This window comes from Suncus etruscus, chromosome 2, assembly GCF_024139225.1.
Source record: "Suncus etruscus isolate mSunEtr1 chromosome 2, mSunEtr1.pri.cur, whole genome shotgun sequence".
NCBI lineage: Eukaryota > Metazoa > Chordata > Mammalia > Eulipotyphla > Soricidae > Suncus > Suncus etruscus.
In genome coordinates this window covers 59,030,518-59,058,147 of record NC_064849.1, presented here as the reverse complement: position 1 = coordinate 59,058,147, position 27,630 = coordinate 59,030,518, and the positions used below count along the sequence as shown (strand labels likewise).

The following is a 27,630-nucleotide window of genomic DNA, read 5'->3' as shown; positions in this document are numbered from 1 at the left end:
CTGTTTGATCCCCTGGCATTCCATAAGGTCCCCCAAGCTAGGATCAATTTCTGAGCACAAAGCCAGGAGTAACCAATGAGAATCTCCAGTGGGTGGGATGTGGCCCAAAAATCAAAAACAAAAACAAAGTAAATAAATAAATAAATAAAAAGAAATAAAAGAAATAACTCAATCAAAAATTGCAGCAAAGGTGAAGAAACATTTCTCCAAAGATACAGAGAGGAGCATAAAAATGTTTATTTTCCTTTATTATAGGTAAATGCAAATCACCACATACCTTAAAATGAAATAGAAATAAAAATCAGAAATAAATGTTAATGTCAGTATAGAAAAATAAAATATTTATATACTGTCATTGGAAATGTAAGCAGGGACAGTGTCTGTGAAAAAATATAGAAGGGGCTCAAAAATTAAAAATAAATTTTCCATATGATCTAGCACTTTGTTCTTTGAAATATAAATAAATCTATTTAAAGAATATAAAGCACTATCTTATAAAGTTTATACACCTACTTGCATGCCGTACTATGTACAATAGCCATGATATGGTAAGAACACAATGCCCAAAAACAGATGACTGAGAATGAAGATGGAATACTACTCAGTTAAATGGAAATATATCCTTTGTGATGTGGATGGAATGTGAGGGGTTATCACATTAAGTTAAGTAAATTAGGATAAAGATAAATACTGAATTATTTCAAGTGTATATGGACTATAAGGAAAGAAAGCAAAGTTATAGACTAAACCAAATGAATTATATCTTGAAATCTGGATACAAATCTGGGTTATTTTAGAAGTTGTGTAAAAATATAAAGAGATGGAAAGGGTTCAGCAGATTGTGATAGAGTTATTAATGATACCTTGACTACGGGTATCAAAAAAGAAATTTCAAAGTGTGAACCAAGGATACAAAAGTCACCCACAGAATGGGAGAAACTATTCATGCAATACATATCAGATAATTGGCTAATATCAAAAATATACAAGGTACTGACAGAACTTAACAAGAAAAAAAATCTAAGTCCATCATAAAATAGAGAGAAGAAATGAACACTTTATCAAGAATAAATACAAAAGGATAATGAATAAATGTTCCACATCACTAATCATCAGGGACATGCAAATCAAAAGAACTATGAGGTACCATCTCATTACACAGAGACTGGCACACATCACAAAAGAACAAGAACAATCACTGCTGGCGGTGATCTGGAGAGAATGGAACTCTCATTCACTGCTGGGGGGAGTGCTGTCTAGTCCAGACTTTGTGGAAGACAATATGGCAATTCCTCAAAAACCTGGAAATTGAACTCCCATATGATCCAGCTATACCACTCCTACAGACATATCCTAAGAACACAAAAACACAATACAAAAATGCCTTCCTAACACCTATATTCATTGCAGTGCTATTTATAATAGCGAGACTCTGGAAGCAACCAAAATGCCCTTCAACAGATGCATGGCTAAAGAAACTGTGGTACATATACACAATAGAAATATATGGAACATCAGGAGAGATGAAGTCATGAAATTTTCCTATAATGGATGCATATGGAACCTATTCTGCTGAGTGAAATAAGCCAAAGGGAGAGAGATAGACACAGAATAGTCTCACTCATCTATGGGTTTTAAGAAAAATAAGACATTATTGTAACAATGCCCATAGGCAATAGAGATGAGGGCTGGAAGGACCTGTTCATGACATGAAGCTCACCACAGAGTGGGGAGTGCAGTTGCAGAAATAACTACACTTACAACTATCACAGCAATTTAATGAATGAGAGAATTAGAATGCCTGTCTCAAATACAGGCAGGGTGGAGGGGAGGAGGGTAATGGGAGGTATACTGTTGTTGAGAATGTTTCATGGGTTAAGGGGGGTGTTTCTTATGTGACTGAAACCCAATTATAATCATGTCTGTAATCAAGGTGCTTAAATAAAACTATAAAAATAATTTTAAAACAAAAATAATAAATTGATAACAGAAATTATTCTATCTATATCTTAAAATAACTATATAACATAAATCAGTGTAGAAGAAAATTATGTAGAGAATATTTAATTATTAATAATTGTTAATAAAATTAAAAATTATATACTATCTTATATACATCTATAGTTGAAGAGTAAAAAATTATTTTAATCACCACCCCCAGAAAATCTAACAAAAATTTTTAGTGAATACTTTTCAAATAACTAGAGAAAAAGTAACTCTGATAGTTAAGAGTAATGTCATAAATTTTCAAGGTGATAAAATAAATTAAAAGGGAGATGCTCATTAGTATGATGAATAGAAGACACTATTACTTGACTTACTAAAGTCATACAATAATAATTTCATGTGTCTTAAACTAGGTTTATTTTATTAATTATAATTATATATTCTATGCTATAAAACCAGTGAAGGCAAATTATATTTAATACTTACATTTATTAAGACTGCAGTTACTAACATTCAAGTGAGATACTTATACTTTGTAAGGTACCAAGAATATCGGTATAAAGGTAGCACTGAGTCCTTTGCTCCCTGCCTCTGCAACAGTACTGGTTGTTCTTGTTCTTTGTGATGTGTGTCAGTCTATGGTATGAGATGGTACCTCATTGTTGTTTTGATTTCTCTCTCTCTGATGTGATGTGGAACATCTTTTTCATGTACCTTTTATCCTTTTTTTTTTTTTTTTCAGTTTTAGGCTTTTGGGCCACATCGTGCAATGCTCAGGGCTCACTCCTAGCTCTGAGCTCAGAAATCACTTCTACCAGTCTCTAGGGACCATATGGGATATGGGGAATTGAACCTGGGTCCATCCTGGTTTGACCAATTACAAGGCAAATGCCCTACCACTGTGCTATTGCTCTGACCCCATTTAGAAAATATATGTTCATTTCTTCTTCCCATTTTTGGATGAGATTACCTGTTTTAGTAAATCCCACCAAACTACATTGCAATTAGACCTCTAATAGTGGTGGCAGTTATAAAAAAAAATTCTGGGGCCATACAATTTTTCTTAGAATAATGACTAGCAATGCATTTCATAATCAGAAAAATACTTTGTATTTCAGGTATTAGCAATATTATTCATAATTATTATCATAATCATCAATACTGATACAGGGAAATTAGTACTTTTAAATTTCTTACTAATCCACAGCACGTACAAATATCTAAGGGCTTTAAAAACGATTATTATTTTTTCCCTCCACTGCGACATGAGTAGTATGTTTGCACTCCAGAGGAAATCACTTTATCTACTGGTCTGACTAACACTAATTAAATAGAACTAAATCCATAGGCCAATATCTAGTTCCTTCTCTAACATGAATCAATTAACAGTTGGGAATTGCAGTGGGGAAAGAGGGGTCACCATATCCTGATGTGACTGAATGACAAATGCCACAGCTGGAAAGAGATTAAAGAGCATCTCAGGTCAAGAAAGAACATAAATGGTTGCCCCATGTGTCCAACATAGAGAAAAAGAAAATTAAGTAAAAATGTCATGGAGTCAAATTCTAGCTAATGAGTGCAGGCTCTGCAGGTACCCTCAATAGAAGGAAAGAAAGGTCAAGTCTGCTTCTTAGAAAGCTTTATGGAATACAGGAGATTTTATACCTTTAAAAGGATAATGACCTCATTTACATGAGGAACACCAGCATACAAATTGCCCTTTAGATTACTCACAAAAGGCTGGTAGACAAAGGCTAGGTACAGTATTATATGTTCTAATACGCAGCAGGGTTTCTAGCCACAAATAGCATCACTGTGGTCAAATACATTTGCGCATAAAGAGAACAGGCTCAGGTTCTTCATGCTTTGCTTCAATCTTAATCTCGTTGTACTTTTCATAGAAATAGATGCTTATTTTTTATTTGTAAACAACAGAAACCTGAGATGCTGGGACAACTACTGGGTATTCCTATTGCAGAAGAAGCTAGACTTCAAGGCTGGCTGAATTCAGTATGTTGGGCACCTGCTGTGCGAAAGAATTGTTCTCACTGCTCTTGGGAGAACAAGAAGAGAGAACTTGCAGTAGGACTCCTCATGCTCTTACAGAAGAATCAAGCTGATTCAGTTGTCTGCTGTGGTTCCTCGAAAGCACTTTATAAATAGAAAATCTGAGTGTATGTGTTTTAGTTAGGTTCCCAGAAAAGAAAATCCTCCCTTTTGTACATAAGTTTTGACACAAATATACATTTGTGAAACCTGCACTATAATCAAGATATTGAGTAATTTTATCAATCTTTTTCAAATTCTCTGTATCCTTTTCTAGATAAGTATTTTTTATTCATATTAACTGATTTTTTTTATTCACATTAAATGATTTTCTAAAATGCCACATAAATGTAGCCTTTTGAGTCTAGCTTATTTTGGTATCATGCACTTAAAATAAATACCTAATATATATTCATATTTAAGTTATTCTTTTCATTACTGAGTTGCATTTTATTTCATTGACATGTTATTGTTTGCCTATCTAATCACCAACTGAATCAATTCACTAGACAGTTTTTAATTCCTGAGGCCCTAGAAACAAATGCCATGCTGAAAATGAGAGCAGTAAAGTCTAGGGTCCAGAGTCCCAGATTCCAGTGGGAAGGAGAGAATAAAAAAATGGTTATTTGTGATATGTAGAAGTAATTTATAATATCAGGGTTTTTATTTATTTATAACTTTAAAATTTTATTTAAAAATTTAATCTCATTTGGACTGGAGTGATAGTGCACCAATAGGGCATTTTTCTTGCATGTGACTGAATGTTCGATCCCCTTCATTCCATATGGTCCCCCAAGCCAGGAGCAATTTCTGAGCACATATACAGTAGTAACCACTGAGCGTCACTGGTATGGCCAAAAAACTCACCCCCCCCCCAATTTAATTTTATTGTCAAAAAGCTCACCTTTTTTTTTTAATATAATTTTTATTTTGATCATAGTGGCTTACATATTGTTGACAATAATATTTTAGGTACATATTTACATAAAATCAGGGGGGCTTCCCATCCCCAAATTGTCCTCCCTAACCCTCCGTTTTTGTCCTACCTCCCATTTCCTCTTCCCTCACCCTCAGGGCGGTTAGAATATATGGTCCCCTCTGTATCTAACCTACTACTTAGTAGTCTTGCATCAGTTTGGTCTTGCTGCCTCCCTTATTTCCCCCTGTAAGTGGGGGCAGGGCTAGCTAGTTCAAGTTACGTGGTTTTGCCTGAAAAAGAGAAAGTAAATAATCTGGGGTAAGGGTCTAATACCCCGAAAATGGGTAAAATCCTTCTAGAGGTTCTCATCATCAATTTGGGAAGTGAATGAGAACAAGAAGGTGAAACACTCCACCAGTACCAAAGGAAGTGTCAAATATCCAGTGAGGACTCCGGTTATATCGATAGGCACCACAAAAAACAGATAAAAAAAATATTAAAAAATAAGAAACAATCAAACAAAAAAGAAAAAACAACAACAACAACAAAAAAAAAAAAACAAAAAAAAAAACACGCCATGGTCTTGAAACAAGAAACATGGCGTAGCACAAAACGAAAGAAGAGAAAGGAAGAGAGAAAAAAAAATAAGACTAATTGGGGACAATAATTTCAATAATCACATCCAAACAGAGAAATCGACCAAAATAGCTAGGTAAATAAAAATAATAATAACGATAATAAATGAAGGTAAGATATATATATATATATATATATATATATATATATATATATATATATATAAATGTCCAAGGTTTTGTGTTTTTTGTATTTTTGTTTTTTTTTCCCTCCTGCCCTGGCACAGTAAATATTGGGGTTATTCAAAAAGGAATTCACTTGCCCTATGCGATATGGGGTTTCTCCGTCCTTGGAGTATAGTGTCATGGGATCAGCTCTTTGCTCAGGATCATTACTCTCCCGGTGGTGTTTTTTTTTTTTTGGTGTGTGGAAGACTTCTGCTCTGTCCAGGGTGATACAGTCAGAGCTCTGTGTTTAGAGGTCTCAGTATCTGTACAGATCCTGAGGTAGGATTTATGGTGAAGTCAGTCTTTGTGAATCTAGAGGTTCCGTTACCTCAGTGCCATTTTAATCCATCTTCTGTGGTTGGTGGTCTTGGTCTTTGCACTGAACCTAGGATGGCATCTAGAATAGCGTCTTTCTTTGTGCTTCCAGAATCCCCTTTCCGTTACAATTGTCTCTGCCGGACCTTTGGAACTGGGGATCATGCTTATTGTGCAGGTCTTAGCTCAAGCCCTAGACTAGGGCTTTTTTATTGGTCCCAAGATGTATACAGTCTGGTCGTGGTTCTAGCAGCCAGTCATCTGTAAATCACGTTCTTGGCTTTTTGGACCTACCAAAGGGTGCCACGTCTTCTGGTTTTGTCTTGTCGTTAGCTGGTGAGGTAGGCTAAACTGCTCTAAGGTCAAGTTGTTCACATTTTCCTCATTGTCGGGATATCATGTTAGAGCTGGCCCTTGTTGTTGACCCTGCAGTATTAAGGCTGTCCCAGATGGAGTTTGTTTCTTGCAGCTGTTGTGAAGAGCTGTGCCATTTCTATGTCTGGGATCCAGGGTTCAAGGCTGGATGAATGGTATCTAATCACCTGAGGTCTAAGTTGATTCCACATGACATATTTTCAAGGTAGGAGATATCCCTGTATTATAAACAATTATGAGTTCCTATCTCTAGTAGATAAGAGCTCTTTTTTTTTTTTGTATGTAAGATTTCCCCTTTATTTAGTGTGCCTTTGCATGGGGAAGTGGTGCTCCATTATATTGTCGGTGTATTTGGGGTGGACAGAGTGGGTAACAGCAATAGATTGCATACCCAAAAACGATAAAAAAAAGAAATAAAAGTATATGTGCCCACAAACGTATATGTAGGACAAACATTTAACAAATTAATTAGTTAAATAAATTACAAAAAAAATAATAAGATAAAATGAGTTAGCGAAGTTTTTAAAGGACCAAAGTGGTGCAACAGACTACTTTACAACTGGGGGAGAACAGGTAAAGAGGTAGTGTATTACAGGTCTTATTCCTATGTTAGAAGTACAGTTTTTCCCGTTGTCTTTTGGATTTTTCTTGTGGTGTGTGGGTTTGTAGGCATCTTCCAATCACACCCCCTGACCTTCTTCAGATTGGTAAAAATTTTGCGGCAGGGAGGTCTTGGAAGAGTTCTTGCATTGGGGATACTATTGGACCTAAGTCCGGTTTCAAGAAACAGTCCACGTTAGGGGGAGATGGTAGGGAGGGTCTCGCAGCATGAGTCCACAGGGGAGTTGGCTGTCTTTTCTTGCAGGAGACGAGGTGCGGGTTTGGCTGGGTGTCCCCTCGCCTGGGAGCTGGGTACTGGTTCGTTGGGTGGGAGGTCGATCTTGGTGCCTAAAAGATTAAGGGCTGAGGGTGGAGAGTTTTAATATGGTGGGAGACCTGGATGGGATTGAGGGGTGAAGGGATAGTTGGATTTCCGGGGGGGAGAAAGGGGAAGGTATATGGGAGGGGTATGAAGGAAGAGAAAAGAGAAAATATCAAAGAAAGAAAGGGAGAAGAGAAAGGGAAAAAAGTAAAGAGAAGAATAGAAGAGCAAAAAAGAAGAAAAAAAAAGTAGTGAGAAGAACGAAGAGAATTGCAAGGGAATGCTGGTTTGGTTGAATGTGTTTGATGACTAGAACCTGTAGTTTAGGTCTGTACGTTGCAGGTACTGCTTTGGTGGACTGACTGGTCACGTGCTTCAATTCCTAAATGAAGGTTTAACCTAGAGATAAAGTGTATGTTAAAGAGTTTTCGCGTGGCCATCTCGTAGTGCAGGCAAGGTATGGTATCTCGTGTGGTATCCCGAGTTGCCATCTTAGTTTGTCCGCCCTTTGTATCTAAGGGCGCCTGTGAACAGAAAAGCTGAGAGGTTATATAAAATATATTAAGGTAAAGGGATTAAAACGTAGTGTTATGGTATGTTGCCCTTGCAGTCCGTGAATTCCCGTGGTGTTCTATACTTGTGTTCCTGTTAACGATCCCTAAGGGATTATTGTGGGCCTTTGTTGTAGGAGTCTGATTACATACCTGTTCTCTCTATGTTGCTGTTTCTGTTTTCTTTGTGGTATAATGTGCTGTCAAGAGTTTGCGTTGTTTGTTTTTCATGTATTTTGGACACTGCTTCCACGTATATGTTGACTATTACAGTGTTCGGAGTTTCTACCCTGTTGAACCCTGTTATATGATTGTTAGGTATTAGTTGTGTGTAAAATGTATGTTCTAGGTATTTCAGAATAGTGCTACCATTCTGTGTTTATCTTTTGTCTTCTGACTTACTTCGTTTAACATAACATGATCTAGGTCCATCCACGTTGCTGCAAAGTCTGTGATTGTATCATTTCTAACTGCCATGTAGTATTCCATTGTGTATATGTACCACATCTTAATGATCCATTCATTCGTTGTTGGACATCTAGGTTGGTTCCAAGATTTGGCTATTATACTGAGTGCTGCGATAAATAGTGGGGTGCATACGTATTTTGGAATGAATGTCCTTCCATCTTGTGGGTATATGCCTAGGAGAGCAATTGCTGGGTCAAATGGCAGCTCAATTCTGAGTTCTTTGAGCACTCTCCAGACTTTCCTCCATAGGTGTTGGACTAGGGGGCATTCCCACCAGCAGTGGATGAGAGTTCCTTTCATACCACATCCCCGCCAGCAAAGGTTGTTTCCATTATTTTTGATGTGAGCCATCCTCACTGGTGTAAGGTGGTATCTCATTGTTGTCTTGATTTGGATCTCCCTGATGATGAGTGAAGGTGAGCATGTTTTCATGTGTTTGTTGGCCATCCTTCTGTCTTCCTCAGAGAAATGTCTATTCATTTCTTCTCCCCATTTTTTTATAGCTTTGTTTGGTTTTGGGGGGCTCAGCTTTCTGAGTGCTTTGTATGTTCTAGATATCAGCCCTTTATCTGATATGTCGAGTGAAAAGATTTTTTCCCATTCTGTTAGCTGTCTTCTTGCATTAAGTAGGGTTTCTTTTGCCATGCAGAAGCTTTTTAGTTTGATGTAGTCCCATTTGTTTATGTTTGATGCTAACGTTCTTGCCATTGGTGCTCCATTCTCAAAGACCTTTTTGATATATAGGTCTTCTAGTGTTCTGCCTATTTTATTCTCGATAAACTTTATGGATTCGGGTCTGATTTCAAGGTCTTTGATCCATTTTGAGTTGATTTTTGTATATGGAGTAAGGTATGGGTTGATTTTCACTTTCGTACATGTGGTTTTCCAGTTGTACCAACACCATTTGTTGAATAGGCTTTCTTTGTTCCATTTCAGATTCTTGCCTCTTTTATCAAATATTAGTTGGCTATATACCTGGGGGTTTATGTCTGGGAATTCTGTTCTGACCCACTGGTCTGAGGTCCTGTCTCTGTTCCAGTACCATGCTGTTTTGATTACTATGGCTTTATAGTATAGTTTCAAGTTAGGTAAGGAGATGCCTCCCAGCTTCTTGTTTTTCAGTATTTGTTTGGCTATCCTGGGTCTTTTGTGGTTCCAGATGAATTTTGTGAATGATTGTTCTAATTCTTTAAAGAATTGTGTCTGGATTTGGATAGGGATTGCATTAAATCTATATAGGAGTTTGGGTAGGATAGTCATTTTGATTATGTTAATTCTACCTATCCATGAGCATGGGATGTTCTTCCATTTCTTTAGATCGTCTTCAATTTCTTTCTGAAGTGTTTTGAAGTTTCCCTGGTATAGGTCTCTCACTTCTCTTGTAAGGTTGATTCCTAGATACTTGATATTTTTTGAAACTATCTTAAATGGAATTGTATTTTTAATCTCTCTCTCCTCAACTTCATTGTTTGTATATAGAAACGCTACTGTTTTTTGTGTATTGACTTTGTAACCAGCCACTTTGCTGTATTGGTTAATTGTTTCTAGGAGTTTTACTGTGGACTCTTTAGGGTTCTCGATGTATATCATCATATCGTCGGCAAATAGAGATAGCTTGTGTTCCTCTTTCCCTATTTGAATTCCTTTGATTCCCTTCTCTTGTCGAATTGCTATTGCTAGAACTTCTAAGGTTATATTGAATAAGAGTGGGAAGAGTGGACAGCCTTGCCTAGTTCCTGATCTTAGTGGGAATGCTTCTAGTTTCTCACCATTGAGTATAATGTTGGCTGTGGGCTTATCATATATAGCTGTAACTATTTTGAGGAAGGTTCCTTCTAACCCTATTTTGCTGAGTGTCTTTAACATGAAAGGATGTTGGATTTTGTCGAACGCCTTCTCTGCATCGATTGATATGATCATGTGGTTTTTGTCTTTCATGTTGTTTATGTGGTGTATAATGTTGATTGATTTGCGTATGTTGAACCAACCTTGCATTCCTGGAATGAATCCCACTTGATCGTGATGTATGATCTTTTTGATGAAGTGCTGGATTCGGTTTGCTAAGATTTTGTTAAGTATCTTTGCATCTATGTTCATTAGTGAGATTGGTCTGTAGTTTTCTTTTTTGGTAGTGTCTTTGCCTTCTTTGGGAATGAGTGTGATATTAGCCTCATAAAAGGAGTTGGGGAGGATTCCTGTTTTTTCTATGGTTTGGAAGAGCCTATGGAAAAGTGGTAGTAAGTCTTCTTGAAATGTTTGATAGAATTCACCTGTAAATCCATCTGGGCCTGGGCTTTTGTTCTTAGGGAGTTTTTTAATTACATCTTCAATTTCCTCTGAGGTGATTGGTCTGTTTAGGATTTCTAGATCTTCCTTTTCCAGTCTTGGAAGAGGGTGTTTGTCCAAGAATCTGTCGATTTCTACTGGGTTCTCTAGCCTAGTTGAGTATAGTTGTTCATAATATGATCTCATGATATGTTGTATTTCTTGGGGTTCCGTTGTAATCTCGCCCCTTTCATTTGTGATCCTACTGATTTGGGTGTTTTCTCTCTTTTTTTTGGTGAGTTTTGCCAATGGTTTGTCTATCTTGTTTATTTTTTCGAAAAACCAACTCCTGGTCTCATTGATTTTTTGTATTGTTTTCTTAGTTTCGATGTTGTTTATTTCTGCTCTGGTTTTTATTATTTCTTGCCTTCTGGTTGTGGTTGAATTTCTCTGTTGCTGTTGTTCCAATTCTTTGAGGTGATCTTTTAAACTGTTGGTTTTGTTATTTTCCTGTTTCTTGACATAGGCCTGTATTGCAATGAGTTTCCCCCTAATTATTGCTTTTGCTATGTCCCATAAGTTTTGACATGTTGTCTCTTCATTGTCATTTGTCTCAAGGAATCTTTTTATTTCTTCCTTGAGTTGTTCTTTGATCCAGCTGTTGTTGAGCAGCATGTTGTTTAATCTCCAGGTATTAGTTTTTCTCCATTGCTTCTTCTTGATTTCAATTTTGACCTCTGTTGCATAGTGATCTGAGAGGGTACTTCTAATGATCCTTACCTTTGTGGTCTTATATAGGTTGGCTTTGTATCCTAAGACATGGTCTATTCTGGAGAAGGTTCCATGTGGGCTTGAGAAGAATGTGTATTCTGCTTTCTGGGGATGGAGGGCTCTATATAAGTCTATTAGCCCTAAATCTTCTAGTTTTTCATTCAGAGCTCTTATTTCTTTGCTATTTTTCTGTTTGGTGGATCTATCTGTCCAGTGGTGATAGTGGAGTATTGAGGTCCCCTACTATTATCACATTTCCCTTCATGTGTTTCTCCAGTTTTGCCAGTAGTTGCCTCACATATTTTGCTGACTCTACATTAGGTGCATAGATATTGACCAGGGTTAGTGTTTCTTGATCTAATGTTCCCCTGATCAGTAAGTAGTGACCCTCTTTGTCTCTGATCACTTTCTTGAGGTTGAATGCAATTTGGTCTGATATAAGAATGGCTGTCCCTGCTCTTTTTTGTTCTCCATTGGCCTGAATAATTACTTTCCATCCTTTTATTCTAAGCCTGTGCTTATCCTGTAACTGTAGGTGAGTTTCTTGCATACAGCAGAAGTCCGGTTTATTTTTCCTAACCCAGTTCTCTACTATGTGTCTTTTAATTGGAGAGTTTAGTCCGTTCACATTTAGGGAAATTATTGATAGAGAGGACTGTTGTGCAGTTGTATTGTGTGGCATGGTTGTTGTTACAATCGGGGGTTTGGATTGTGTAATTCGTCTCTGAGTAGGTCGCTTAGGATCGGCTTAGTTTGCACAAATAGTTCAAGTTCGTTCATATTTGAGAATGTTTTTAGTCTGCCCTCCCATATGAATGATAGTTTTGCTGGGTATTGGACCCTAGGTTGGAAATTTCTTTCATTCAATCGTTTAAATATGTCATTCCACTGTCTTCTTGCTTGAATTATTTCAAATGGGAGATCTGGTTTGATTCTTATGTCCCACAATGATTACAAACATATTTGTAACTAAAATTAAAAAAAGGTTGGATAAAGAAACTGGTACATGCACAGGATAAAATACTATGTAACAGTTAGGAAAAATGAAGCCATGACATTTGGATGATTATGGAGAGTATTATGCTGAGTAAAAAAAAGAAGTAAGAGGGAGAGGGATAGACAGCATAATCACACTCATTTGTGGGATATATACAAAAGGGTATGGCAATAATATTCAGAGACAATAGAGATGAGGACCAGAGGTCCAGTCCATACTAAAAGTTTGCCAGAAATAGTGGGGAGTGCTGTTAGAGCATATTAGAGACAACTATGACAAATATAGTTGAAAATAATCACTCTGGACAAAAATTGGGTTCTGAAAAGACATGTGATATGCATAGACTCCTTCAGTAACAATATTGCAAACCACGGTGTCTAAAAGAAAAAAAAATCAGTGTTTAAACAAAATAAGTACAAAAAGTAACCATTTTCATGACCCCTGATTGGAATTATCTAGATGGAAAATAAAATACCAACTAAAAGATTTAAGTACAAAAATTAGAAAACAAGTCATGTACCTCATTTACCAAAAAGTTGAAAAAATGGAAATTGAAAATGGAAGAAACTTTATTTGATGATCAGCAGAGAATAGACTAAACAAGTACCATATGGCAATTTTAGTTCAATCTTCCTAAAGAGTGCTATAAACATAACATTAGCACCAATGATTCTAAGCAAAACATTCCAAAAAGGTGATTTTTGCCTGCAGGATCATTACATCTGGCAGAGCTTTGAAGTCATGTTCAAAGACTATTGTTCTCTCCACACTCAAAGATTGTATCTGGCCTTCCGCATTTTTGGGCTCCCTCCACATTTACAGTAACATTCTCTGGATAATTCCGATACTCAAAGTGAATAAATCCAACAAAATCAACACTCCCCAACAAATTTGAAACAAAGTAACTTAAGAAACACAATAAACCTTTTATTATTTTCACTCTCAATAAGAAAAAGAGAAGAGCAACAAGTTGAAAAAGAAAAGAGTAGCTCAAGGTACCATACTTTCTGTACCAGAAGATGCACTTTTCCCCCTTAAAAGATGTGTCTTATGGAGTGAATGCCACCTGGAACTGAGGCCTGAGTGCAGAGGAGGAGACAGTCATATGATTATTAATGTTTGTTGATTGCTGTTCACTTAATATCATGGAAATATTATTCTGTATAGTTTATTAAATATTTTAATACACCAATTGCCTTAGAATATTTTTTCTTGTTTTTGTTGTCTAAAAACTATGTGCGTCTTATGGTCAGATGCATCTTATAAAGCAAAAATATGCTGTCAGTTGAAAATCCAAAACTCAAGAAGAGTTTTCCTAAAATACCAACCAGATCTCTGGACAAGTAAATTTCTTGCTTTTTAAAGTACAGAAGTCTGCATTACCAATATCAACAGGAAGCTAGACATTCAGAATCCCAGAGAACCATATGTCACACTCCATACCCTTAGCTAGTCCCACCATACCTACTAAGAATCTGTTTTAATATAATGCCAAGGATACATTAATGTTAACTGTGCTTTAACTTTGAGTTAAAGTTAGATTTTTTAATTGATTCTGTAACGTTTGAAAATCTTGAGGATGTAATAAATAGATTATGCATAGGAATTTTGAAAATGAAAGGGAACAATGTGATTGGGAGAATAATGTAGACCTCTAGGTCTAATTTCTTCCACCTGTGTATTTGCCATACCAAAAATAACCCATGACAATATACTCCAAGGATGGAGAAACCCATAACTCTTAGGCCAAGTGAATTCCTTTTCGAATGACCCCAATATTTACTGTGCCAGGGCAGGAGGGAAAAAAAAAAGCACAAAACATTGTTTACTTTTTATATAATATTTTTTACCTTCATTTATTATTATTATTATTATTATTATTATTATTATTATTATTATTATTATTATTATTTTTACTTACCTAACTATTTTTGGTCGATTTCTCTGTTTGGGTGTGGTTATTGAAGCTGTTGTCCCCAGTTATACCTATTTTTTTCTCTTCTTTTCTTTTCTTTCTTTATGGGCTATGTCATGTTTCTTATCTCAAGACCATGGCGGTTTTTTTTGTTTGTTTGTTTTGTTTTTTTTGTTTTATGTTTTTTGGTTTTTTTTTTTGTGCGTGTGTGGTGCTTACCATTATTGTTGGAGTCCTCACTGGATATTGGACACTTTTTTTTTTTTGTACTGATGAAATGTTTCACTTTCTTTTTTCTCCTTCACCCCTCAAATCGATGATGAGAGTCTCTAGAAGGACTCTGCCCACTTTTGGAGTATTAGACTTTTACCCCAGTTTACTACTTTTCTCTTCAAACCAAACCATGCAAATTGAACTAGCTAGGCCTGCCTCCCAGTTAGAGGGGGAAATTAGGGAGGCACCTAGACCAATCAGATGCAAGACTACTATGTAGTAGGATAGGTACATAGGGGACCACATATTATAGCAGCCCTGGGGGTGAGGGAAGAGGATATGGGAGATAGGACAAAAACGGAGGTGTAGGGAGGACAATTTGGTGATGGGAATCCCCCCTGATGTTATGTAAATATTTAACTAAAATATTATTGTCAACAACGTGTAAACCACTATGATCAAAATAAAAATTATATTTAATAAAAAAATAACCTCAGGAAGTAGGGTAGAATAATATTACAGTGTGTAGAGCACTTTTCTTGCACACAGCCATCTTGGATCTGATCCTTGGCATCCCATATGGTCCCCTGAGCCTCACCAGGAGTGATTCCTAAACATAGTTAACTCCAGAATATCGCTGGATATGAACTCCTCAAACAATGAATGAACCTAAAGAAACAGAATTAAGATTGCTAATCAGGGTCCCAAAAAGTGATAGTCAGGGCATTTGTCTGCATGTCCCTGACTCTTGGCATTAGAACTGGTCCTCAAAAACCACCAGGAGTGATTGTGAGCACAGAACCTGGAATAAATTCTGAAGTACTGCCTGATGTGGTCCAAACTTCTTCCCACAACTCTCAAAATGATTGTAAATTTTCATACTTGTAGATTATTTTAGATTATCTGGGTTAGCACAAAGCAAACATGGTTTTCCTTAAATATGGCAAAAAGAAGCACAAATTAAAGGTAGAATGACATAATATAAGGATTTAATTGGCCATTAATAGCTCAACAGAGGATAGAGGCTATGGACCTAGGTATTTGGGCAAACATCTAAAGTGGAAAATGCAAAGAACAATCTCCCCACAGTCTTCAGAAATAAATGCAGCCCTGCCCACACCTTGACTTTAGCCCAGTGAAGGGCATTTAGACTTCTATAAAATAAATCTCTGTGCCTTTTTAAGGCAGTATGTTTATGGTAATTTGTTAAAGCAGCAAAAGAAAACTAATACATAGATGTATGTTTTATCTGTTTCAGCTTATTTTCGTAGATTTCTTTACTGGTGTTTGGGGACAAATTTCCCACTGAATATAAAACATTACTTCTGGGGGCTTGAGAGATAGCATGGAGGTAAGGCGTTTGCCTTTCATAAAGAAGGACGGTGGTTCGAATCCCGACTTCCCATATGGTCCCCCTAAGCTTTTCAGGAGCAATTTCTGAGTGTAGAGCCAGGAGTAACCCTGAGTGCTGCTGAGTGTGACCCAAAAACCCAAAACCAAACAACAACAACAACAACAACAACATTACTTCTATTTTCTTAATCTATTTCCTATTCATATTTTCTTGCTTTCAAAAATGGGAGAATAGATTAAAAAGAAAGCCCAACTATAATTTAGCTTCTCCCCTGAATTTTTCCCACAGCAAGTTTTAAAATGTTCTTTAATCTGCTGATTCTTTGTCTTTTCACAAAACTGAGGTTGTGATGAAGAAAAATATTTAATAACATGAAAAACAGAGTAACCAGTTCCTGTAAATTTTGTTCTGCTTCTGAATAAGCACAAGTTAATTATATTTATATATATATAACAGAGATGAATACTATTTTCATACAACTGAAGACATAGGTGAATAAGCTGTCTCTGTCATTGTTACAAAGAAAGTCCACATGGGATTGGCCCAGTTTTCTTCAAGTCACCAGGCAATGAGTATATAAAAAGTCTTTATGGAAAGCATTATTAGGTATTATTCTCTATTACATTCTGAGTAATATGAAGCAAGCAGAGACTTTCATTATGTTGAAATTATTAGGCAGGCACTTAGATATATCAAGTAATTATACATTTGGATATCTCTAAATTAAATAAGAAAAAAGATTATCTCTGAGAAACATTTCCATTTGTCATAGTTACACTATCCTTTGTGTAAAAACCAAAACCTGTCCTTATGGTACATAGTTCTAAGTTTGGGCTTTGAATCAAACATTCAGCATGGCACAATTTGTATTCAAGAATTCACATACTTAATGGTGAAATGCTTTTAGTAAGATCAGTACAAGCCAATAACTCTAACAGTATGCTGAGAAAATGAGCAGTTAAGCTTCTAAAATTGCTGAGTATAGATGTAATTCTCAATTATACCACCAACGACATTTTCTGAGCAAAAAGAAATGACACTGAACCTAAAGATAATGAACAAATGGAAAGTGAAAGCTAGCAAAATGGCTACATATTATTGTACACAACTCTATAGCCTCTGAATCTAGAAATTGTGCTTCTGTGTGTTCAAGTATTCATGTAACTAAGAATTTTGCTAAGCAATTTGACTTTCAACTTTATATATTAAGTCATGTATATATATGAAGTTATATATGTATATATGTAGTTACAGATAGAAATATCTAGAACATATGATAATTACTAAGAAAAAACTTAATTTACCATTGAATTGAGGATATTAAAGCACACATATTTGTCAGAGAAAAATGAAAATCATAGTATTTTTTTACCCTCTATTTCAAAGACTTTCTCTAGAGTCTCCCTGTGCCTGATGGAATAAATTGTGCTCAGGATCTCATTAAATACTTTTAATTCTCTAAGTTTCAAGTATCCTGATAAATGAGCTGATACCCTTCACATAATTAGTAGTAGATTAACCTTCCTGAAATATCACTTTCATCAATAACTTTTCTTTGCTAAAAATTAAGTGGTATTATGTTTCTCACTGCATTATTCATTCAAAAAACATTTGTTGAACAGCAACTATAGGGATATAGTGTTAGGAAATGGGCAAGGAAGGGATGGTGAGGCTGTGAAGGAAAGAAAAATATGATTTAGAAGCTTTCTGAGCTTATCATCTAGCAGAAGAGATAAAATGTTTATAAAGGCTATAACAGTGGTTTATGACACATCTTGTAAAAATGGACTGGGAACTTCATGCAGAATTTGGAAATTTAGCTACATTCTAAAAAGTCCATCTGAAACAAAAAGGCAAATCTAAAATTATAAATGTAATTCATGGTGGGGCATATTTCATACATGTAAGATATCCTGTATCTGATCCAGGACACCACCAAAATCATTTCAAACTTCTGGAAAATCAGGTGTTTCCATAAGGAAGAAGTGACCAGTAAAGGATAGTTGAAGAAGTACAGCTGTTAAGTTTAACAGAATCATGCATTTTACAAATGAAGCATGTCAGAGAAAAATCTCAAATGAGTCAATGCTTCTGTAGCAAATATTGATACCTACTTAGATAAATAATATTCTTCAGAAAGTATAGAGAGGATCTGACAATTTCAGAGCAGAGGTCATACCAGCACATAGAAAAGATTTTGGGAGAAAAACATGTAGAATGATGAGCATATAGAGTGGTGTGTAGAGAAGGAAGGGTACTCACTGGGAAGATTTATAAGGGTTTTATGTGAGAACAAAGAAAGAAAAAATAATTTATGCTACAATGTTGACTGTAATGAGAAGATATAAGGAAAGCAGCAATAAAGAGAACCTGACAACTAGCTGAAAACTAGTTGGTACTGTTAATGATAAAAGACAAATAGCAAAGTTGTAATCTGAGCTGCAGGAATACTGAGTTCTGTTCTGGCTAACCAGTGGGATATTTTAGTTCATGACTTAGGATATCTTAGTATTATGATCACCAACAAGTGGTCATAAATTTCTATCAGCAAGAAGATTATGTGGATAGTCTAGACAGGCAATGCCATTCACCATACAAGCAGCTTTTATAGAAAAGGCAATGAAGAGGGAATTCGAATAAATACAGTCAACAATATCAAAGAGGCCAACGTGAGGTCCTTTAGAAAAGAATAATCCACAGTTAAAGGAAAAGCAAGGGTTCAATGAAAGCTAAGGTAGAAACAATGTCCAAATACAACAATTTTATAAACTGTATCAAATGCTGAATAGATGACTTTCAAGTAAGATATTTGCTCAGAAATATTATCTAAGATTTATCATGTACATAACATTTCTGATGTACCATATTAAGCACTTTATATTGTTGGCTCCAAACTTAAACCAAGCATATTCTATGGTCATAGAAAATAGACAAGAAAGTGACATTTCTTAGAATAAGGGACTTGTGCAAAGACATAACTGGCCATTACTGCCATATATAAGAGGGGTATAATGGAGGCATCTGACCCTCAAAGATAATTTTTTCAGTTAAAATTTCTATGCCAGCCTATGCCAATTCTATAGGATTTCCTTAGTACTCTCTACAAATCATTGCTCAAGAATTATCATTTTTGGGTTTTCCACTACTTCCAGTATCTTCTCTATAAGAATGTTCATAGCATTTTATCTTCAAAATGTGATATTCAATATTATATGCCAGTAACTTGAATGTATTGTTCTCTTAGTTAAGTAGAAGATTCCTTCAAACATAGATTTATCACCATCCTACAAAGTAACTTGCCAACAAGTAGCTGGATGTGTCCAGTAAAGAAATACCCAAATAACTTAAACCAAAGTCTCTGGACTTTAAAAGAAAACAAAGGTGGAAGGACAATGAAACAGACAGCAATGTTCTTGGTTATATAGATTTAGCTAAATAATTATGAAAAGGGGGGGACACTGTCTGTTAGCTGAACAGACTGGCAGACCTGAATGAACAATGAGTAGGAAGGACAGATGCTGCTCAATGGGTGGTTTTCAGGAAGGTTGTTCTCAGCTAACATTCTGAAAATATACTTGGCTCCTTATGCAATTATCACACCACTGAAACACTTTTAGTGAACTAAGGTTTGCAATTTCTTCAGAGGACCAGTGGTTTCAGCTCATTTTAAGAGGAATTTTCAATTTCCATTATTTGATGAGTTTAAAAATTTTCCCCCAAACTTGTGTTTTCTTGTTTGTAAAAAGAAAGATGGAGGGGCTGGAGATATAGTACAGGAATTCAAATAGTTGCCTTGCATGAGACCAGTCCTTGTTTAATCCCAGGCATCACAGATAGTATCCTAAGTGCCATCATTATGGCCACAGAGCCATAATCATAGACAAGTGTGGCCCTCAAATTAAACCACAAACCACCAATAAGAAGGATGGTGTCCTTCTTTAGTAAAAGTTAGATAGATACTAAATGTGAGCCCTTTAAATTTCCTGGCTCAGAAACATTTGTCTCAAGCAATTTTCAGACCACAGGCCTAGTGGGACTCTTGCCACTTCTCAGTTAGAATGCAAAGAATAGCACATTGGGTAGAATTCTGAGGGCCCATGGAACCTGAGACACCTTGCTTGTATCAGAATATCAAACTTGATAACTGCTAAAATGTTCTTTCTCCTGCTTAAACACTTCCAGCTTGTTTTAAAATGCTCCACAATGTTATTTCCAAGTATATCTGAGGACAATGCCCAATTAAGTGCACTTAACACCACTGGTTCTTTCATTTTATGATCTGGACCTTCACTCTGCTAAAAATGATAGGAGATAGTAGACAGACCACTCTAATAAAGCTCTTTACATCTACACTTTATTACTATTATTAATTTAAAATTTAAAAAGTGATTCATAATGGGGTATCAGGCATACAATGTTTCAACATCGTTCCCTCACCAGTGTCCACTTTGCTCCACTAATGCCCCCTTTCTTTCATCAATTTTACTCTAAGAGAAGCAAAACTTTACTCATATACTTTAATGTTATATAAATAAAGATTATTGTGAATTTTCATCATTTATCTCTCAGAAGCATAAACTAGCCCACATTCTTACTTAAATAGCATTTTGCTCTTTTAATCATACAAAAATGAAAAGACAGCACATTTTTCTGTTTGGACAAGAGAAGTATTTCATTCACCTTGGCTGGAAACTTAAGATACTTCCAGAAAACTAGACAAAAATGTGGATGGTTAAAATTCCCAATACTGTGATAAATGCACTCACATATTATCCAGTGGTAGTCCTAAGCCTTTGGGGGTAAATAGTATCCTTTGTAGATTTTTACTTGAATATTTCTGTGAAGTAAAATTATATTTTAGAGAATAAGCAAAATAATACAACTTTATTTTTCACTCTGCATGTGTATCTGTACACATGTACATCTTTTCCTGGCAATACTGGACCAGCTAACTATAATTCAAGCTTCAGATGTCTATGCTTGGAAAAAAAAGTTTCTATTTTGGACTGTATAGCTCTCATCAGCATTTAGTTTTAGAAATAGAAAGTTTTCAATTCCGAATTTCTAACTGTAAGACAAATTCTCATTTTGATGATGACAGCTGATTTGGGAAAATGTTTATTTCCATTTTAAAGTCTGCAAAGACACATATATAATATCTTTCCATAATAACTATATTATGAAAGGGGAGACACGATGTAGATGTAGTTTGGATTTATTTTGCAAGAATTTTTTTTTTCACAAGAGTTTTATTTCTTTTTTTTTTTTTTACAAGGGTTTCCTACTTTAACAGTTCCATGAGAAGGAACATAGCACTCCTGTCCCACAAATAAACTGAAAACCACCCCCTTCATGATTGTCCTCTTAACTTAAATCCTTCTGGGTTTCATTATCTGAGTAGAGAGTTTATGCCCTAATGCAGCTGGGAACAATCCTAAAGTGTCTGACTCTAAGGAAAACATCAGCAATATCATACCACCTTTAGATTTTATCATTTGGCATAGTCATGTAGGGAAAATGAACAAGAAAGTGTAGTAAGGTTAGAGGGAATTTGGGCCTTTAAGCTGATACTCTGGCTTATTATCCAACGCACCTTGTTAGTTAACAAGGTGGGATAAGGGTGCATCTGCAGTCTTTGCCACAGTAGAGAACTCAGATACCAAGTACTTGTGGCTGAGTATTGTATTTTCCTCACTTTTATACTAGAATCCATGTCTATGTAATCTGCTTCATATCAATTACTTGATCATGAGTTTGTTAGCTTTCTTCTAAGAGATTTGACTACAGATAATTAGGACCTGGGATCTTGCATAGTATCTAATAACATTCTGAACTCCCTCTCAGAGGCTTGGCTTGCAAGTTGTTATCGATTTGCCATATACCAAATGTGTGACCTGGACAAACTTCATAAACCTCTCTAGCTCCTTTTTCTCTATGTCAAATGAAAATGACCACTATATTGAGTACTTAGCAATTTTAGGGGACCTCTATAAGTAGCGCTCAGGGTTTCTGGAGGCCATTCCCACTAACACATGGTCTGTGGGCCTGAAGCTTCAAAGGTAAGATGCGCAGCTTCTTGGGGCCAGTAGTGGTGGGGCCACTCCACAAAACCATGAGAGCATTTATATGGGTAATATCTAGCCATGCTCAGAGGATCACAATACATGCCAGACCAAATTCAAAGTCTCTTCATACCAGGCATCCACTTCAGTACTTTGAACTATCTTTCCAGTTCCCCAAGAGAACATTTTCAGAATATTTTGAAACATTAGGAAAGCATCTGGCACTGCTAAATTATTTGGGAAAAAAACCAATTCTCATTTTTATTCAGTCTCCTGAAATTAGACAAGGTTGATGCTGATCACAAAACAAATTTGCCTCCAGGTTGACTTATAAGGAAAGCACCACACTTTTGTTGTCAGCACTTTCTTCTGTCCCATTCCTAAAGTTCAGTCTGCTTCACCTTTTCTCCATAGGTCTGGTGATTTAGCATACTTCTTCCTACCTCAGATTCTGGAACTTTCCAACCTACAATTTCCAGAAGCAGAGATAAGACCCATTTTGGTGACATAATTGTTTGTTCATATCTCAAGACCTTTGTCTATACATTTTTCATGATGTATATTTAAAAATTATATAACCAGGAGCCAGAGTGGTAGCACAGTGGTAGGGCATTTGCCTTGTATGTAGCTGACCCAGGACAAATGGGTTCGATGCCCGGCATACCATATGATACCCCAAGCCAGGAACAATTTCTGAGCACAAAGCAGGAGTAACCCCTGAGTACTGTTAGGTGTGGCTCCCCACTAAAACAAACAAACAAACAAAATATTATATAAACCAAAGAATCTCTAGGATATTCTTGAAAAATACATCTGATTTCATCCAAGTATGTATCAGACTAAGTAAAGTATTTGAAATTATTTAAATGTTATTTGCCTAGTTGAGATAAGGGAAATTCAAACATTTAGTAATAATTTCTCATTGCATCAGTGAAAATGTCTCAGGCAGCACTTATATTTGAGTCAGTGTACTATTGAACCTACCACAGTTAAACCTACCACATTTCCAAATGCAGGTGGACATTTTCCAATACATAAGGGCTCAAATAATACAAAAAGATGCATGATAGGAGACTTGGTTTTCTGTGCCTGATTAGTTGAGTTGGGGCACTGGTCTTTCCCTGGCATCAAACTGGAATTTAAACCATTTTAGACTTATATTTTTATATCTGGGACTTGTACCAACATTTATACCATCAACTCTTTGGTTCTGGGGTCTTCAAATTTGGAAAATAAATATGCCACCAATTTTCTTGATTCTGCAATTTGTAGAGAGCAGATTTTAGGAACTTTTAGTCTCACAATCATAGGATAAGTCCTATAATAAAACCCTTACACATGTATATGTACATGTATGTATACCTTTATATATAAATATAAACTATATAGCATAAGTATATTGTAATTGAATAACTATAATATGTATCCCATGTAATATTTATCAATAATAATATATAACATAAAGCATGACTATAAAATATTTAGTTCTTATGAGAAGTATATAAAGAGACATATACAAACATATACAAATAAATGTATTGCATATGTAAAATCAGATATTTAGACAATAAAATAGAAAAAAATGGCTAATGAAGAATTTATAGAGAAAGCATCACTAGGAAGAGAGCAAACTGAACAGGCATGTAGGACAAAAATAGTTTGGACAGCCAAGAGACCAATTATTAACTAATAAATTAGTTAATTCTAATTCTTAATTCTTATATTGAATAGACAGTATAGAAGCAAAGACAGAAGCAGAGGAAAGATTGTGAACTGAGTCAAGGTGAAAGTGATAAAAAATTTAAGAAGTGATAGAATTTAGATGATATATCTCAGATTATGACAATGTATGAAAGAGAGAAAACAAAATGATTTTCAGTTAATAAACTGAGTGAGAGACAATGTGGATTTGCCTATCATAGAGAAGGGACCAGGTGGAACAGAAGACCAACGAGAAACAAAAGAATTCACTTTGTTACATGATGCTTGACAGTTCTTGCTAGATATGCTGAATAGATAGGCGTCAAGAAATGTCTCTGAACTGGAAAGCACTGAGATTGGACCTCTAGGAAAATATCATAAGAGAAGATTTCCAAGCTATGCAAGATGTACTTATAATGCTACATTTATAAAAGAAGTGGAAAATAAAAGATCTGCCAACTTAAAACATAAATTTATTTGCTTATTTAATAAGCTGAGAACATTGAAGGACAGAAAGTGATCTGATATGAGCCAGATGTAGTCACCTTGTTATGGAAATGGCAATAGTATAAACTGGAATATAAATCGTGAAATTTTCCTATACATGGATGGACATAGAAACTATTACACTGAGTGAAATAAGTCAGAGGGAGAAAGATAGACACAGTATAGTCTCACCCATCTATGGGTTTTAGGAAAAATAAAAGATATTAATATAATAACACCCAGAGACAATAGAGATATGGGCCGAAAGGAGCAGCTCACAATATGACACTCACCACAAAGAGTGGTCAGTGCAGTTAGGAAAATAACTACACTTACTAGCATGATAATGTTAATGCGAGAGAAGTAGAATGCCTGTCTTGAATACAGGCAGGGTGGGGGAGAAGAGTGATAGGGGGCATTGGTGGTAGGAATGTTGCACTGGTGAAGGGGGTATTCTGTTTAGACTAGAACCCAACTACAGTCATGCTTGTAATTATGATGATTAAATTAAGATATTATTTTGTTGTTGCTGGTTTTTTCTTCTTTTTTTTCTGTTGTTTTTGTCTTCTTGTTTGTCTGTTTGTTTTTATTTTTGTGATGCTTTTCTTCCCTTTTTTCCCCTCTTTTTCTTAAACGGATATTTATAACTTCTAGATGGACTCCTTCCTGTTTTTTGTTTGTTGGATTTTTGCCCCCCCTTTTCATTTTTTTCAAGCAGACCCACATAACTTGAATCATTTTGTTCTGCCTCATAAATTGAGGGGGAAATAATGGATGGTACCAGGACCAAACAAGCATATGAACAATGCCACAGGCCAGCTCACTAAAAAATTAATTTCATCTGAACATATCACCAGACATCAAGTATTTAGTAAAGTGTTAGAGAGCTAGATAATTTCAATAAACAAAGTTTATTGATTTATTTAGTTTCCAAATAAATATTCTGAATGAAAGAGATGGAGTTATTTAAGTGTGTGAAATCAGTATTGCCAAATACTAAATGAAATTTCATTATCAGATTAAAGCTTATTTCTTTGTTTTACATTTCAGTCAGATTCATACATTTAAAAATTGCTAACGGTGATGAGATTTACTGGAGAGTGGGGGCTTTCAAAAATTAGACTGTGATGAGGGCAATACAATTATACAATTCTGCAAATGTACTGAAAACTAATGAGTCACAATTTTAAATGATCAAATTTTATGGTATATGAATGATATCTCCATATAGACATTTTAAATATGTCTGAAACCTATACACATAAAATGGGTGATGTGAATCCCTTTATACTATTTCAACAAAATCTGCTTTAGAACTAGAGCTACTAAAATGTTATATTTTCATTGTCATAGCCAAATATTTCTGAATTAGGAGCATTATCATTTATATTTGCAACAATGAGGAACTATGGTTAAGTGGTGTAACTTGTTTGTTTTTAGTTTTTTGTTTGTTTTGGGGCCATACCCGGTGACGCTCGGGGGTTACTCATGGCTATGCACTCAGAAATCACTTCTGGCATGGGGGACCATATGAGACACCGGGGATCAAACCTTGGTCCATACTAGGGTAGCGCGGGCAAGTTGGTAAGAGCAAGCAGTACCGCTTGCGCCACTGCTCTGTCCCCAAGTGGTATAACTTTTAAGAGAGTGTGAGTAACAGAGTTCAAAGTCCATTAGAAGAGAGACTAGTTACTCATGGTTTGGTCTAGCACAAAAAGCTGAACCAGTCTTTCTGCTCTTTGGAATTCTTAAGGAAACCCTGGAGATCAGACTTTTATATAAAATTATCTCCATATTTCAAAATGCCTGTTCAAATTTCTATTAAAAAAACCATTTTGTTGGCTCAACAAAGTACATCTGCAGGTTGTTGTTTCTGGCCTATGTACTGAGTTTGCAACCAGATTTTAACACACAGTCAAACACGATAAAATTATGCATCCATATTTAAGTCCATGCCTACTTTGACCAGATAATTTAAAATCATAATTATCAGGAGCTACAACATATGGTTATATTTTTTGAGAACTATTCTTACATAGTGCTACAAGGCAGATGGCCACTTCTATTCAGATGGCAAATAACAGCATCAACACAACTTCTAGCACTTGTACTGCATAAGTGAATATATGGACGCAAGATTAAATATTTAATTAGAAGTTAAATTTTATTAAGTGTGCAATGAAGATATTTCAAATGGCTGATTGCATGCTTTGCATGCAGGGTGCCTGGGCTCAATCATTGCCTCCACACGATATACCCTGAGAACAATTTGAGCAAGCCCTACATAAAGATACAGGAGTAGCCTACAACAGATCTGGTTATGGCCCAAAATTTAAAAAAAAATAAAAAAAATTATTCAAGTCACTATTTTCTCAAATAAGAATAGTCTATGTCATTTATATAGTTTTACTTTTAGCAATCATTTAAATTCATGGAGCTAAAAAATTCATGAAGCTGTTTTTGAACAGTCAAATATTAACAGCATGTTACAGCACTGAAAACATGTATCTTATTAAGATCTAGGTGTAAAATGACTTTTCAGAAAAGGCAATAATGTTTTAATATAAAATAGGGTTTCTTAAACTGGACTCAAAATTTTTAATCCATTTTAATTTTCATATTTTTATATGATTGTACATAAATCTTCCTAGCAATTTCAACAAATGTATTTTTAACTTTAACAAACAGTAAGCTTTAATGTATTCCTGTTTGACATAAAGAAATTGCACAACTCCCACAGCTCTCTGCTTTTCTGATATTATATAAGAACCCTATAATTTTATATGCCAGAAAAGACAGAACACCTGAAAATAAATGCCTATTCAAATCTTTAGAGCAATATCTGAAGAAGCACTATGCATTATGAAAGTAACCTGAGGTCAAAATTCACAAGAAAACAAAAGATTCTCAACAAATTTTAAAGAAATATGCTTCCATGATTATACCTTATATTTCATTTAAAAAGTTATCATTCATTATAGGGAATATGTTAAAGTATTAATATTTAGAGCACAGACTTAACTTCTTCAATTCAGAGAGTTGGATCTTTGAAATTAAGTCTGAAAAAAATTGAAAAAATGACATTTGAAACATACAGGTTTCTAATTACTATTATTTAAATCAGTTGATAATATGAAGATGTTAAATTATTAGAACTACCTGAAATAGACCAAGTTCTCTGTAATATAATTTTTCAATGAAGAGAGAAAAAATTATTATTTGTAAGCAGTGATTTTTTACAGTTCTGAATATTGATATGCCAACATTATCATACTATATCAAGTTTGGAGAAGAGAAAATTAGATACTGAAAAATAGTTTATGTAAGAAAAAACAATGGTAGTGAGAAAACAGAGAGAAAGGGACTTTTATTCACTGCTGGTGTAAAAGTAGAGTGGCCCAGACATTCTGGAAAAAAAATATGGATATTCCTAAAAGACTATAAATTGAACTCCCATATAACCCAGCAATAACATTAATAGGAATACACCCTAGAAACCCAAAACCACAATTTAGAAAGG

General features: G+C 35.3%; 1 protein-coding gene across 2 annotated transcripts in view; it reads right to left on the bottom strand.

Moving 5' to 3' along the window:
• PRKD1 (protein kinase D1) overlaps positions 1 to 27,630 on the bottom strand; it is a 309,530-nt gene that overhangs the window by 77,706 nt on the left and 204,194 nt on the right. The gene's annotated exons all lie outside the window — the stretch shown is intronic.